General features: G+C 36.7%; 1 protein-coding gene across 1 annotated transcript in view; it reads right to left on the bottom strand.

Annotated features, from left to right (window-relative positions):
* LOC125273473 (contactin-4) overlaps nt 1–10,406 on the bottom strand; it is a 106,509-nt gene extending 96,103 nt beyond the window's left edge. The window contains 1 exon segment of the mRNA XM_048198883.1: nt 9,716–10,406. The gene's annotated coding sequence lies outside the window, so the exon portion shown is untranslated.
* Nucleotides 10,407–15,138: the final 4,732 nt, after the last annotated feature.

The following is a 15,138-nucleotide window of genomic DNA, read 5'->3' as shown; positions in this document are numbered from 1 at the left end:
GATCAAATAAACGCTGGATTTTCAAAAGTATGTGAAGTTAGCGGCTCCATTGTTGCAGTAAACTTGCACAACGTTCTTGAATGAATAATTTATAGATGCACTCTTATTGTAGGGACATCGACTTTTATTTTCATGCCCCTAAACATGACATGGAACAAAAACTCTGATTGGTTGCTTTACATGTCAGTCAAATGTTCTCTTGGGTGGTCCTTAGCCAATGAAAGCTGCGATAGAGTCCAGACCTTCTGCCGTCAGTCTGAAGGTCTGGCTATGCAAGATTAGATCATTCTAAATCCCAGGTAAATGGAATCCTGGGTTATCTTGCTTCACATTTCACATTGCTCATAATTTACCTGGGGTTAACAATTAATCCTGGGTATTCATAAGCTGACGTTTCACACTGTACATTCCTAAACCCAAGGTTAAAGTTCTTATTTGCATATTTGCAGTGTCAGTGTAACAGAATGGATAAACGCAGCATGCAACCTGTTAACATAGCACAAGCATTGTGTATCCTTGCATAGCTTATACTGAATGGATCTCAGACTATAAAAGTAAGAATGAAACAGTCTCTTCTATACTCAAATTGTCGTGTTTTTCTCTCAAACGCTGAATTTACTGTTTATATACAATGCGCAGTATTTCCATGACTGTCCAAAGCAGGCAAATATGAGTACGCGATTGGTTGTCTGTTGCTAAGCGTCTAGCTGTAACATTCTAACACCGTATTGTTTCACACTGTACAAGTTTGCCACCGCAATGCGGGGTTAACACAGCAAAAGTGGTTCTAACACAGGATTAAAAGTGGTGTTTAGAACGACGATAACGGGGTAAAGCGCGGTGTGAAAAGCCCTTATAAGTGACCTTGCAACTACATGTCAACTACTGTAGCAGTCATTAGTTGACTGTCTGCTTAATATCTGCTAACTCTTTATTTTGTGGTCCAACAACAGACATTCTACTGACTATAAGTAACTTAGCAAGTACATGTCAACATATTCTTCTAACCTGAACCCTATCACCTAACCCTCACCTAACAGTCTACTAATACTCAAATGAGAGTTAGTTGACAAGTAGTTACAAAGTTATAGTTAGTAGAATGTTTAAAGTGGACCACCGAAGTAAAGTGTAACCCAAAATACTACTGTATCTGTCTCCGAATGGAACCTTTCAGATTTATTTCTAACAAAATGCTCCTTAAAACCAATAAAACAAATGTTGTATATTCATTTCTTAAGGGGTGGTATAATGCCACTTTTACAAGATGTAAAATAAGTATTTGATGTCCCCAGAGTGTGTATGTTAAGTTTTAGCTCAAAATACCCAACAGTGTCCCTTTAAATGCAAATGAGCTGCTGCTCTCAAAATGAGGATGGACTTTCAGGAGCTCATGTTAGCACTTAGCAGCTCCGATTAACGTTACTTCATGCAGACTCACTGAAAATGTCAGAAACTCTTCAGCCCTTTATGTTCAAATCAGATTTGGACACTGATGGAGAGACTGAAGAAGAAGTGACAACATGTAGAATGCAACAGGACATTTTTGAACAGTTAGTTGATGAATTTATGTAGCTGATGTGGAGTTAACTATCTTAAAGTCATTGATTAGCATATTCTGTTATGATAATCTATAAATCGCTCCTGTGGGAACTGTTATAAGATGCTACAGAGCCAGAGAATATATGCTGCATGAAGATAGAACAGGTATAGTTTAGTTTAATTACGGTTATAACTTGTCGTTTTGTCATCTTGCGTTTATGACATGCTATTGCATTTGTGTTATGTACTGTAATGCAGTAAAATGGCCTCACCCCCTTTGTTGCGTGTTCTCAGGGGCAGGGTTTATGTAAATTCTAGGGTTAGTGATCCTTACCAGCTGTTTGTTGTAGTCCTTAAACAGAGAATTCTTTAAAAGACAATATCTCGGTTTGCATTGAACTTTCAGCGCTGTAACTTTGCAGATACTGTTTATGCTCAAGCAGCAACATTACACACTAACTAAAGTTAAAAAGGTGAAATCGCAATGAACCAATTCTTTAACATATTTGAAGTATATTTGTATACAGCATGACTTATGTCCATTTGCATAGTTTAATAACAAAAAGAAACATTTTAAGTTTGCAACTTAACTTTGTTTCTACTCATAATACACAGATAATGCAATGTAAATTAAACAGGAAACTTTATAATCCTCTTAACATACATTATTTGCACCACAAATAATTAAGAAAGTCTTTTTAAAAAATTCCAAAGGCACACTTCCGGCTGTCACTGCTGGCTATGCATCCCAAAGATGAGCCGGTAAACTCTTTAAAGGTTGAAATGAGCCTCGCAAGCCTCAGAATAGTTGTTAGAGTGAAATCATTAGGCTAGAGGGAGAAATTTGCATGCAAATCTTAGAAACACTCAGTGGGTATATCCTTCAACTTGAACTTTACTCAAAGACCCCTGAAGCAAGAGAGGCCATTGTGTGTGAGGAGCTACACGTTCTCCTGACTTTAATGGCCATACAAAACCAAAATTATGGCAAATATGGTTATAAATTCAAAACCAAGTATGTTGCAAGACCTCAAAAGCATTTTAAAACAGTAAATCCACTCGAGCCTGCAGCTGTAAACTTGATTATGGTGCCATAGTTCTTTCCATATACTACACTGGTGCCATGCTAGTTTACTAGACCATTTCTATGCACAATATTTCCAATTAAATGGTTTTTGCTGCATTACACTCCCAGATATCAGGGAAGATTTTGCAACCATTTAAAAAGGCAATGTAAAACATGTCCTATTGTAGTACTATTGTTTAGGAGGAACAATGGCAAGCCTTTCCCCAGTTCCTTTTCTTCCTCAGAACCATAAATCAAACCTTCCTTTTCAGAAAGGATGATACCACAGTAATCTCAAAGGATGTACAGTTGAAAATAGACCACTGGCAGAGGACAATTTGAAAGCCTTCTCAAAGGAAAGGAATTGTGATAACTCAAAAAGTTGCTGTTCGGTTCACCATAAGGCCTGGATTATTAATGGACCGTGAATACTATTATTTAGATGAATAAAAATATGACTCAGGTTAATATTTATAAAGCTGCCAATAAGCTATATTTCTCTAACGCACTGTGGCATTAACAGCTCACAATATTTTTAGCATGGGGGGAAGAGGGGAATGATGAAAGTACTTTTCGGATGAAAACTGTACAGAACATGATAATTCCATTCCCTCTTGCTCTAAGCATTGACAGTGAGGGCTTTGATTTATTCATGAACCTTGCGCATACTGCCAAGAAGCATTAAATCGGAGCAAGTGACTGAAAGGGTGGGGGCGCCAAAAAAAAAAATAGTTGCTGAGAAAAGCAAATTACAGGTTCAAAACAAATCAAACCAAGGTGTGGACACCACATGTCTGGCACCCACTCCATAACTCTACTGGAAAAACTATTTGTCTCAACATGAACCAATTAAAGCATCTCCATCTTCAAAACTCACCTTGGGAAACACTTTGGAGAGTGCCAATCTTTGTTCCAGCGGAAATAGAAATGCCTTTCTTTGAAGAGAGTGCTTCTTATTAAGCTCTTTCATCATCTTGTTGAGCTTGTTTACCAAGCAATAATAACTTTGTGTTTTCAGAGGTGTACTTCACTATTTTGGTTTTTGTGGCGGCAGAATCACATCTGCAAAACTAGCCAAATGTCCTCTTGAGTACCTTCAAACGTCCTTTTTAAGCATATCATATCAGCACCCATGGGAAATGCTTGCTAAATGTCACATAACATGCATATTTGGGTCCACGTCTTCACACACATGCTGGATAGCTTGTAATATAAATCAGTGAGATCTTTATAACAGTATAGAAGATTACTTACAGTATGTATAATTTTCAGTTGTCACTCTATATCTTATAAAAATATGTCTTAGATTATATTCAAATGCTTGTTTTTTAATCAAAGTTCTGTAGTTTTTATTGTGAGGTACAATAAATATAATGCAATGCCATATAATGATGAACCATGATTGAGAGATGTACTGTGTCTGTTGCACTGTGGATCTTCTGTCACTAAAACAAATTCCTAGTATGTGTAATCATACCTGGCAATAAAGCTCTTTCTGATTCTGATATAAAGCATGTAGTAGATTTCATACAACAGGTTTTTAATCATGTTTTGATTATGTTGATAATTTAGAGGCCTTCACAAATTCACAAATCAAACACGATACAGTAGGCTTTATAGGGTTAATATATTCAAGACGTGCTACATCTGGATGATTGTAAAGTGTTAAATATATTAGTATATATTAAACACATTAACTGACCCAATTTTAACGTTTAAGGATCCTGTAAAACTACAATCATATATTATAATCAAAGGGAAATGGTGAACTGTACAAAGAGCCAGTTGCTCAACTGGTGCTCAACCATGGCGCATGTGCCATCGATCACCAAGGCCGCATTTAATGTGCAGGTCTTGACGCCCAATTCCGATTTGTTGACTATATAAGATTTTTTGACGACCAGCTTACATCTTCTTTTAAAAGTGACCACTATCCAATATCTGCATTTACGCTGTACACTTGGTGAAACAACCTAAGGTACATGTACTGACCCGGAAAAGCTTAGGCTGAAAAAGAAAAAAAACGGCGGGTTTTGAAATGGACGCAGACAAAGTAATAATACAAGCTTTTGTTTCTACACCATCTTTAAAGGTTAGAAAAACATTGGGTTGAGCCTTCGTCCTCCATTGTGCCATTGAAAAGAGTCACCTACCTGACTTACGACTCTCATTGACAGGAATATCCGATCTGTCCGCTTATATGGCAGACGCAATTATGCAAAAATGCACATATCCGATTCTGAAAAAATCTAAATTGGGTCATTTGAACCATGTAATATAAATGTGGCCTAAGATCACTATCACCTTGCTGGAGATTAGGGCCTGTAGACTTCAATCCCACAGCTGGAGTGGCTTGTAATGTACACTTAAAAAAAAAAAAAAACAAGCAGAAAATCTACTGATGCAACAATATATATTTTTTTTACATAAACGCCAAAATCGGAATAAAGTTTCGGTAATTAAATTTTGGTAATTTAACTTTATTCTGGGCAGGGTTCTCAGGTGATAAATGAAACCAATCTTTGGTAGCTAGTTGCCTATCAGTATTTCAGACGAACAATTTTACATATCGCTCTAGCTTCGTTTTTGGTTATAGTGAAGTGTGTCCACACTGCTGACAGGTTTGTTGACTACCTGTTGTAGTTTACTGTATCTCCATTATGTGCATGAAATAGACACTGACAAGGTCAAAACGCATAATCAGAGAAGCACTGATTAAAAGTCACTCTTTCTGTCAATGATTTTGGCTGTCCAAAACTACTTTGGTTCATTATGAAACAACTTAATTTTTCAATATCCAACAAATATTTTTTAGTTGCCGAAATTTCGGTGCATCACTAGTCACTACAGAGCTAAAATCTCATCCTAATTCCACACTTTTGACCAATAAACTTCTACGACCTTTCCAGTCCAGTTATTCATTCACAGACCGTTCATACCAAGAACATCAGCTATAATGATTACTAAATTGGTGTCCACACCAATGAACCATAACAGTCCGGCCTAGCTGCAGTTATGTCGTCTGCCACTTTAAAAGTGCTGATTGACAGAATGTTTTTAATGATATTTTATCAATGTTTTTATTATTCGTCAGCTGGGGGGAAAAAAATCATTCTTAAAGCAATTCCAAAGATATCGTTCTTCTGTGTTATTTTTGTTAGTTGTGGTGTGGACTTTGCTATTCTCATTGAATTAGAAAGATTATTAAAACTTTATAGTCATAGTTATTGTTATAGATATTGTCCTTGGTGTGAACAGGCCTTGAGGACTTTTAAAGTCAGCATGATATCAAAATGAATTAACCCTATTCATTTTCCTCTAAAACAACTTTCCTTTTCCACTCATGTCACTCAGGCCGCACAGGCTATTGGATAACAATAACCAGTAGTCAAAAAGACACTCGAGCACTTTCCAAGAATAAACTTTACAGCTGGGCATAACTATAACTACAGAAATCTCTGTGTTGTAACATTTGGAAATTACCATTTTTTAAATTCTCATATTTTCCATGCCATAAAACACACAAAATGCACATTAAAATAACTAAAAAAAATAATTTTTAAAATAAAAAAAAGTTATTGTAATCACCGTTATTGTAATATAAATAAAGTATAAACCTAAAACCTTGGAATAGGAGTTAAAATTTCAGTGAATCACGAGAGAAGACAATTTCACTGTACATTTTCAAGCATGTCTTCTGCATGACTAGAGTCATACTTTGTTGGCATAAGGGATCAGTTCACTATATCAATACTAATAGTCAACAGAAGGAAGCCAGTGCAGTGCATGCTCAGTTCAAAATCATAGCTTTGGTAAGTGCATGCATTGGTAGGGGGAGGCTGCTACGTTAAGAGTTATCTCTCTGGAAACTTGCTTTATTAGCAGATGTTAGCAGAAGGTTATACACTGAACACCATCTGGAGACATGGCAAGGGAAGCTGCTGTACTTCAATAATCAACCATACAGAATGACATCAGACATACAGACAAAGCAAGTGCGCACATTCCCTCGTCCTATTCATTATTTATTCAGCTTCTGGTATTAATACTCCTGGGAATCTCAAGCATTCTCCCAGAAGTATTTAAAGCTACAATTTTAAGGGAGACCGGGAAGTGCTCTAATGCAGGGTAAGATTTATAAGCATATCACATCTGGCGTAATTTATTTTTATATTGATGATGTTAATGGATAACAGAACTAGTATCATGAATCATCAGGTTTTCTTATTTAATCTGATACAAAACATCCACACTATAGGCTATTTAATGGCTGACCAGAAGTACTTTTCAATATACATCAACTGGACACCCAAAGATTTTACACAATGGGACAGTGAATACAAACCTTTCCTAAGTATGATCACACATACAGATACTGTGATGCTGTTACATTATAGTTACATAGACACAAAGCTAGGCTATAGATGTGTTACTCTATGGTCAGACGTAGCCTTTCAAAAAGTAACCACTACATGGTGATCTTTATGATCTCATAAAGCAGAACATTAAAGGGGTGTTTTTTTTTCTAGGCTTGATTGTGTTTTTGGGGCACAGTTTAACATGTCTTAATGCTTCGTTTTTTTGAAAACGATGTATTTTTCATTTATACCTTTATTCTACACCTCTGTTTCCACTGTCATATGAACGGCTCATTTGACTTCCTGGTTCTATGATACCACTCCCTCCGAAATACGCAATGTGCTCAGATTGGTTAGCAGGTTGGTAGCTGGCCCAGTGTATTGTGATTCACTAAGCGTCTCGAAACGCCACGCCCCTTACCATTTGCAGTTACGTGCTTCAGTGTAAATGTAAATAATGGTGACTATATTGCTGTATCAAATTGAGCCGAATCAGACCCAGATGAAGAGGGTCAAGCAGAACCTCAGCAATCGCGGCTTTTAAAGGACATTTATGAATGGTATTTCACTTTGTATTTGTGTCAAAGTGTTTATATATGCTGTCACTGCTGTTTGTTAGCTTTCAATATACAGTTTTATCCTGATTAAAGCTTTACTGTAGCCGAATACATGACTGAGTAGTAGCATTTTTGTAAAGGTAGCATTTAATTTATAGCATGAACAACTGTTTGCCTATGAACATAGACGTTTGTTGGAGAAGTATGCACTAGAATTTAGTTAGCTGGCTAGCCAAGCAAAAACCATTTGCTCTTTGTATATGTCCTTGATGCAACCAAAAAATAGCAAAAGAACTTAAAAGACATGTACAAACAATAAAACGTACTTACAGTTTGAAGCCAATAAACAGCAGCTTCTGCTTTTAAAGTGGGAACTGCTTCTTTCAGTAAAAGCCTTTGTGCAAATCCAGCATTGAACGCGTGTAGATTCTGGAAGCTGTCTTCAGCGCCGCATCCAGTGTAAAAATTGTCAAAGATTGCAATGAGTTCTATTATCTTTTGACGCGTCGCGCCTCCGACATGGCCTCGCCCACTTTGTTGCGTATTTCCGGGGGAGTGTTTTGCAGGGTTTATGATGTCACCAACCCCGGAAGAAGCTTGTTGTAGTCCAAACCGGTCGTTTTTGTAGGCATTAAACTGCCATAACTTTAAAAGACAATATCTCCCTTTGCATTGAACTTTCGACGCTGTAACTTTGCAGATACTGTTCATGCTCAAGCAGCAACATTATACACTAACTAAAGTTAAAAAAAGTGAAATCGCATTGAACCACCCCTTTAAATTCCAAAATAAGAATTTGGGGTTCACACAGGACGCGTTTTGGTCAGTGCCCAAGGAAGTCGACCGGAAGTTGAAGTCGGCCGCGTGCCGCCATCTTGTAGCAGAACTTCACTTGCGTTAGCCATCCCATTGACTCCCATTCATTTTGGCGTCACTTTGACAGCAAATAACTTTACATCTGAGGCGTTTAAAGACTCAATTTGTCCATTATTTATTTCTAAAGATACACGACAATGTATAAAGGGCTCCATTACCTTCTATGTTACATTATGGCCCCGTAGAAACAGTTTTTGTAAAAATAGGCTAACTATTGCGTCATAACCACTCGACTCTCTGTCACACAGTAGAGAAATTACCGTACAGACAGGAGGAGAAGCTCGCAGGCAATAGTATGCATTAACTTAATATGGCGTACTGGCGTTACATTTTAAAATACTATACAAAATAATTAATCAGAATACTTACTCCTGCTCACTCACGCCAAAGAACTCCCCGCTCAAGCTCGCCGTCTCTGCAAGATTAACGATGGCAGTTTGCACGCACAGCTACTAGAAGATTTACATCTGTCAGACAGGTTGCTGACGTCATCAAGCTTAGTTTGAGTCTGCGCGTCAGAAACGGAAGTGCTAAAAATCGCTAAAAATGGGCGTCACTTGTCTCAATTGAGTTCCAATGGGGTCGCTGTGTCCATTTCTTTTACTGTCTATGGTTTTGGTCTGCTCTACTTTTTAGTCATGTACACATGCGTCAGACAGACGTCTCTGGCAGGTGCGTCGTGTCTCGCGCTTTTCTCGTTTTTTAAAGGGATAGTTCACCATTCATTTTTCCCCACACAATTAAAGTGAGGATGCCATTCAGAGCGCGTTCCATTAAAAAATTAAAGTAAAAACTGCGTGAGATTAAGTATAACAGAATTTTAATTTGGGGGTGGACTGTCCCTTTAAAATGGCAGAACTGTAAAAACAGTTCAACTTTTAAAAACGCGTCGAGAGAACGTTGCGCGACGTCTTGCTGCAAGAACGCGCAGTGTGTGACACATCCCAGGTCGGATACACGCACGCACAGTAACGTTACTGTCACATTATTTCAGAATGCCGCCCACATCGAACAAATCTAAACAGACACGAGTAAAACTTACGAAAAACTCGTCCATGACTGATTCCTAATTCACAAGATCCTTAAATTAACGCAATTTAATGCTATGGAGTAACGTGAGGAACAGAAGTGTCCTTCAGGTAAGTGATTCGCAGGAGAACTCTAATAAAATGCAGAAGATGCTTGGTGTATTTTGGCGCGTCCCCGTATTCCCGCACCACACAACATAACCAACCATCCAATTCAAATATTTAGATGTACTAATCATATCATTTATCTCTGGATAAACACATTGCACGGATGAAAGCGGATCGTCTTACCTTTAAATCAAGCTCGGTTCCAGTAAATGCAGTGAACGGAGACAGTGGGGAGCGATGTGGTCTGCTGGAGACACAGTGAGGTCTGCTGTCCGAACTGTTGCCTGTCTCCTCTCAAAGCGCATGTAGGCTATTCTTAACTGAACGAAACCACTCCCCTGCTTCACACATGATATTTTCAGCCACATTGTATTTGGAAAACGATTAATTTGTCCAAATCCATGCTTAAATGAACTACCTGTGCTGTCGAGATGTTTTGCTAGTCCTAGCCGTAGCCACTCGTTCTATTGTAATGTGATTTTTTTTCAAACTTATATCTGTCAGGGCTGCGGTGTCGAAAATATGCCACGAGGTCAGTGTTTTGCACGACAATTCTTTCTGAAAAGAGGTTTATTTCAGTAATAGCCATAGTTAAACTCATTGGAAATATACTGTAGCTACATCTATGGCTCCTTAAACGGCATGATTTTTTTTCCCAAGTAGCCTAATAATAAATAAAGACGCTCTTATTTAGTAAACACCACAGAATTTTTTGCAAGTGCTTAAGGAATAATACGTTCTTAGACATGTGAACACTTTATTAGACATATTACAAGTTTTAAAAAATATTTTCTGATTGTCTTGTGATTGATCAGATTACTATGCCATTACAAAAAACAAAAAACTATCTTTAAAATAAATGTGGTTTGCTTGAACTTTGATAATAATAATAATAAGAAGAAGAAGAAAAAAAAGAAAAGGGCACCGAATCAGCATATCACAATGATTTCTGAAGGATCATGTGACTGAAAAATCAGCATTGTCATTACAAGAATAAATTACATTTTAAAATAGAAAAAAAAAAAAAAAAACTATTGTAAATTGTAATACATATTCACAGTATTACTGTTTTTACAGTATATCTGATCACACAAATACAGCCTTGGTGAGCATAAGAGACTTCTTTCAAAAACATTTTAAAAAATATTACCAACCCAAAACCTTTGAATTCTGTGTATATGAAAAATATAGATTATTATTATCATTACCTAATATAATATAACTCATGTAATAATATCATTGGGTGACATGTTTATTAAAAACAAAATCAAATATATGTCTTTGCATTCTATAACAAAATATTCAAACAAAGAATCAAAATAAAGAAATATAGCAAAAACACACTTTCAAGCAAAACATTTCACAAAGAAGTTTCACTTTGTATGAACTGACTTTATACATCCACAAAAAATCACCTTGGGTCCATTGGTTAAAAGTGACTGCAAAAGTTAGTTGTGTGAAAAGGTTTATTATCAATTGCAGATACAATGTCCATCTATATCAATCTATATACACATCTATATCAATGTCCAACTCTTTTGGTGGACACTGTATTTTCATATAGTCTATATTTTGTTTCAAATATAATATATTTACATTGATCTATTCATTGTCACTTATAGATGAGTCATTTTAGTGTTATCTAATGCTTTAAATACAGTTCTAATAATAGGCCTGTATTTGAAAGAAGTCTTTTAACTTTGCTGCTCACATCCCACAAGGCCAACTGCTGAAACCTTTCTATGGTTTATTCCTTGAAAAGAGACTCCTGAAAAGAGGCTGTCTGGTTTCCTCATTGTCTTTCAATTCCAACCATCATTAGCAACAAACTCTCACAGTCAGAGACAGATTTTTCTTCAGTACAGGAAAAGACCTGGCATGAGGGAATTTGTCTCTTTGTACTTTCTTCCACCATAATTGTGACCTTTTCTGATGGGTTCCGTACCCTTTCCTGCAGACAGATGAGGACCCTTGCAATCTCCCAAACGTGTGGAAGCAAGCAGATGGCTGGCTCGTCCTTTTTTGTGTGTTTGCTACAAAGGCACACGAGGTATAAAAGCGCATAAAAGTAATATTAACATAACAGATTATAAGCTGAAGGGACATGTATGCAAAGAACTGTCCTCCGGAGGGTATCACTTGAGCCGTGACTGTTCACATATCAATACTCCAAGTTCCCCAGCGAAAAACCACCAACGGAAATAGAAAGGATATGGCAAGGATACCGCAAAGCTCGATTTCATTATCTACAGGGAAAGACGGAGAGAAAGAGAGAGAGTGTCAAGAGTTCCAGGAATATAAACTACACCCAGGACAAATATACAGCTATCAGACACGTTCATACAATTAAGATATTCGTTTCATGTAATTACCGCAAATTCCGGTGGGACACCGAGCGTTACACAATGAACTTCCTGATACTGCTGAAGCTTGCAGATGAATGACTGGCTCAGGAGTGTTATATGATTCTGAAGGTTGAGTGTGAAAGTGACTTTTACACAGACTACGATGGCAGGGTGTTGATTCGGCACATTATTTCACTTCGCTATGATGTTTACCGCCTATCTGGCCTTTTCTAAAAATGACTCTTAATGCAGTGCATGCAGCTGCAGGTGGGTGGAGATGAACAGACTTTGGTTAGTGGACGCTTTTGACCGACATATTAATAACCAACCGGGACTCGTTTTACTGTTCGCCACTGGGTTTACAGAGATGTACAAAGTGCTTTATGGGAGACAATGGATGCCTTTTATTTTGAATAGTCAACTCATAAATGTCTAACTAGTGCCATAGAGAAACAACAAGATTTATCAACAAGATAACAAGACTTTTAAGGAACTAATCCTTAAATTCAGCAAGGAAGGATTAAATTGATCAAAAGTGACAGTAAAGACATTTATGTTACAAACGATTTCTTTTTCAAATTAATGGTGTTCTTTATTAAGAATCCTGAAAAAAAAAAATTCAAGTTTCACTGATTTCAACATTGATAATAATAAGAAATGTTTCTTGAGCACAAAATCAGCACATTAGAATGATTTCTGAAGGATCATGTGACACTGAAGACTGGAGTAATGATGCTGAAAATTTAGCTTTGCCATCACAGGAATTTAATATGCTACATATTAAATGTGTATTAAAACATAAAACCGTTGTTTTACAATATTACATTTTCCTATATTTTGATAAAGTGAGCACTTTCAAAAACAATTTAAGAAATCTTACTGACCCCAAACTTTTGAACAGTAGTGTATATACATCTTCTGAAGCCATACTAGCTTTGTTTGATAAACAGTTAAAGTAGTACAGTGGATTGATAAAAAAAAAAAAAAAGTAGTTATTCACTGCTGTTGCTGCTGCCAGATCAGTTCAATTCATGAATTAATTATTTAGACTGGTTTTATGAATTATATCTGATTCACTGAAAAGATCTGACTCAGAATAAAAAAGAATCGCTCATGAGCATCACTACTTCTCTCATGAATGCACCAAGGAAATTATAAGGAAAAAGTAGTCTTAAATATCGGTCTGTGTTTCTACACAAAGATATGTCACTACTTGGCACAGTCACTACTGTTAAAAAATTTGGGGTCAGTAAGATTGTTTTTGAAAGTCCCTTATGTTCACTTTTATCAAAAAATACTTTTAGATGAACTATTCCTTTTAAACCAGTAGTTCTCAATTTTTTTGACTCCAAGGCCTCCCTTTGTCTGAGACCATATTTGAAGGCCCTCCTGACTAATGGTACGTTTACATGACAACAATGTACTGGAAAGTGAAATGGGAAAGTTTATTTTCTTCATCCACTGGCCCAGTGTAATGCAGGTATTTTTTTCAACGATCATTATTGCCATTGTCCCTCCGTACTCCAATTAGTGCATGAACTTTTTAAAAGTGCTACATTACCATCCACTTGTTCTCCTGTAGCTCATTTACACTCAGTACAGCACAGACACATATAGAGTCATGTGTCCTATCATCAAACTCCCCAACGTGTCGCTTGGCAAACACACTCATTCTCTACTGAGAACAAGGGCCTCAGTTAAAAAGTTTAAAAAGACTGACCTTTTCTTTGCCTAATGTGACAAGATACATCCTTGTATAAATGTCACAGTAAATCATACACGTCCTCCAGATATGGCTTGGAATCAGCTTTATACAGATGCTACTTTTAAAGCATCTAGCAATGGCTTAAACCAGTGGTTCTTAGATGTTCTTAAGATAATCTTAAAAACATCTAAGTGTACTCAACTGTGCTATTTTGAGACACCATGAAATATGAACTAAAATGTGCTTTTAATATACTGTCTCTGTATTTAAGAAATGTATTTAGTTACCACTTGTAGCAAACTATGGGTTCAAGTGTACTATACGTGGCAACTAAATACATTTTTTAAATACAGAGATAGTATATTAAAAGCACATTTTAGTTCATATTTCATGGTGTCTCAAAATAGCACAGTTGAGTACACTTAGATGTTCTTAAGATTATCTTAAGAAGTACTAAAGAAGATTTTTTTATTATATTAAGTACAAATTTAGTGCACGAAAATAGAGCACTTTAAGTACATTATAGAAATGTACTTTTTTTCACCTGGATATTAAAGTATAAGACACATTGTATAATTGCATATCAAATTGTATATTGATCAGAAATTAGAAATAAAACATGAAAAAAAAATTATACTGTAAGTTGTTTATGTACAAACATATTTGTAAATTGTATTATCCATGTGTCATGTCCAGTTTGGGAACCGCTGCGTTTGCCATCACATATAAAGTCTGAACATGGTTAAGATTTATTGCTAGAGACACTGCTTTCATCTTACCTGCTGTCAGGGAGATATTGTAGGAGATGCACTGGACTGTGTGGATACCACAGCAATTCACATTCTGAGTTCATGCCTGTCTTTGTGTTTGAGTGCATGAGAGTGAGTATGTCTTCCCAGATGAAACAGCCCAAAAGCTCACTGTCTCTGGCCATTTCTTTGATGTTATTGAAGAAGTGAATACATAGTGAAAGAAAGTTCAATTGTCCTAGTTAGAAGTGAACTGAACAGGTTACAGTGACAGCATTACAATAACCAAGTGGTCATATCCACATATTTTTTTGTAAGTAAATGTGCAATCCTTCTAATTCCTTAGCCACTGTAGGGAAATAACGAGAAGCATAAAGTATTTGCGAATAAAGCACAGTTTCCATCCCATGTGTTAAAGATAACACAATCGTTACTTTGTGGGGGAATTAGTGCAAAATATCTGTAATGAAAATGAAAATTGCTGCAATCGGAGGTGCCATTGTGGCTCTTTTTTCATACATCATAAATGACTTGCGCCTCAGAGCTCGCAGACGAAACGCAACAAACACTGTCAATTTATCATGCATGCGGAGGCGGATGTCAGGTGTTTAGGAACACAGTCGTTTGAGACAGCTCTGGGAGGTAATTAAACTCAACCATTTTGATTATAGACTTGTCTCAGGCATTTCAGAATGACCAAACCAACATTTGAGGATGCTGTGCAAGGAAATTGGTCCACTGGTTAGTCCAGATATCCAATCACATCCTCGGTTGAAGCAAAGGTTTTTTTTTTTGTTTTTGTGCATC

The sequence above is a fragment of the Megalobrama amblycephala genome, linkage group LG8 (assembly GCF_018812025.1).
Source record: "Megalobrama amblycephala isolate DHTTF-2021 linkage group LG8, ASM1881202v1, whole genome shotgun sequence".
In the NCBI taxonomy this organism is placed as follows: domain Eukaryota; kingdom Metazoa; phylum Chordata; class Actinopteri; order Cypriniformes; family Xenocyprididae; genus Megalobrama; species Megalobrama amblycephala.
Note: the sequence above shows the minus strand (reverse complement) of the source record. Positions and strands in the feature narration are given on the sequence as shown.